Source organism: Tasmannia lanceolata, unplaced genomic scaffold (genome assembly GCF_043159265.1).
Source record: "Tasmannia lanceolata isolate RefF3 unplaced genomic scaffold, GAP_Taslan_0.1 ptg000012l, whole genome shotgun sequence".
Classification (NCBI taxonomy): Eukaryota; Viridiplantae; Streptophyta; class Magnoliopsida; order Canellales; family Winteraceae; genus Tasmannia; species Tasmannia lanceolata.
Genome location: NW_027518689.1, coordinates 3,075,467 through 3,077,372, shown reverse-complemented (window position 1 = coordinate 3,077,372; position 1,906 = coordinate 3,075,467). Strand labels below are relative to the sequence as shown.

General features: G+C 39.9%; 1 long non-coding RNA gene across 1 annotated transcript; it reads left to right on the top strand.

Annotated features, from left to right (window-relative positions):
• Window positions 1–735: 735 nt before the first annotated feature.
• Window positions 736–1,574, top strand: LOC143887022 (uncharacterized). The gene is made up of 4 exons (XR_013253986.1): window positions 736–929; window positions 1,044–1,105; window positions 1,185–1,206; window positions 1,296–1,574. It is a non-coding gene; the product is annotated as an uncharacterized LOC143887022 (long non-coding RNA).
• The last annotated feature ends 332 nt before the right edge of the window (window positions 1,575–1,906 follow it).

Below are 1,906 nucleotides of genomic sequence, written 5' to 3'. Positions count from 1 at the left end.
TGTGTTTTTATTGATGGTTGTGCAAAGATTGGTGGCCCTCAATGGATCCTCCCACCCCTTGGATGTCTCGAAATTGACTTTGATGGATCTAGTCTTGGCAACCCTTACCTTCAGGGATTGGAGGTCTCCTTAGAGACGAGGTGGGAGCCATGATTTGGGCTTTCTCCGATCTGATAGGTTTAGCAGATTCTAATGAGGTGGAAGTCAGGGCGGCTTTACAGGGTATCAGGTAGACCTGGCAAACGGGTGGGCCGGGCCGGGTTTCACCTGACCTGTACGGGTCCGGGTCATACGGGCCGGGTAAAAAATGACCCGGAATTTTACAGGTCACTTATTGGTGGACCCGGATCCCACCCGTACGGTCCGGCTGGACCCACAAGTCCCCCGTTTTTTTTTGTTCTTTTTTAAGAATTTTTGCTTTTTTATTCATCGTTGCGGTAAATGGAAGGATGATAGAGGAAGAACAAAAGGATTTTTTAGTAGTAAAGGAATAAAGAAAGTGATTGATAGCATCTACAAAATGATTGATCCAGCCTGTCTTTTCTTATTGGTTAGTACCTGCAAAGATGAGCAAATGGGTTGATCTAGACCATGCATCTAGTGAGCCGCTATCAAAAGGCCAGATGAGTTGACAAGTCCATCTGATTGATTCACCTTTTTCTCTAGTGATCTACGATTGGTGAAGTGTTTGCCACGTTACACATCATCATATGACCCACAGATGGATGGTTTATTCATATCTGATCGTCATCAGGGTGTGCCACCAGGTCATTAATTCTAGTATAGGAAAAACCAGATCTGAACTAAACCTCCTGATTTGATTAGCAAAAAAATTCCCAATCTCAATAAACAACTCTAGATTTCGATCATCAGCGAAACGGACATTTTAGTGTCGGTATAAAATTTCGGACGAAATATTGTAAAATCACGTAAACATTTTAGTACAAATTTTGTATTTAATTGTGCTTTTATTGAGAATATACATGGATGAAATCTCCTGTATGCCAAATCTTTTCTAATGATGTTATGCATTCTTGATGCAGGAGTTTAATTTTTTTCCGTCGCAACCTGAGAGTGATATAGAAAAGATGCACACCAAATTGATGTAAGAAAATGGAAGCGATGATTTCTATATATTGATTTCAAAAATTCTGATTTGATAAAAGCTTTGTTTTATGACACAGGTCTCCGGATGAAATTTACAAGGTGAGGGTTATGATAGATGAAAATTTGTTTTAATTATTACATTTAAACATCTTACATCTAACTTGGGTCATACTGGATCTGATCCACAGTACCGTGATTTGGCGCTAGCCCAATGGGACGCTACAGAGGCTGAGCTTAGAAAATACTTCATGGCTATTCTCCTTTTCGGCTGGGTAGCAATTTTGCGAAGGTGCACCGGACGCGGAAAAATTGAGATGCTTTTGGCGATCCACCCGTAGGAATTACTCCAACTACTAAGAAAATTCTATTTCATACAGTTTTATAGTCTAATTTGCTTGTTATTTCTTGGGTGCCTAAACTCTTTTCTTGAATTGTTAAAACTAATAATTATTGGGCTATCAGGAGATGATCAAAGAGCTTTAAAGTGAGGTTTTCAGAGTTAGTATGAGTAAATTTGGTAGGGTTGAATATGTTTTCTTTGAGGCTCTATTGCATAAAAATCAGTCATTTCAGTTTTTGAGAATTCCTGGCATTAGCTAACCACTGGAAGGGAATATGCTGCATGATGTCATCCACTAAAAAATTTATGGAATGGACGGCTGCTGGTCTCCTCTACCTTTCCATTGGTTTCTAAGTAACCCAAGGAGGGCTGAGAGGATACTGAGGCATGTTTGACCACCATGAAAATTATTCCACCGAATAGTTTTTGGTTTAGTTGTGAGATTGGCAGAGAGGAGGA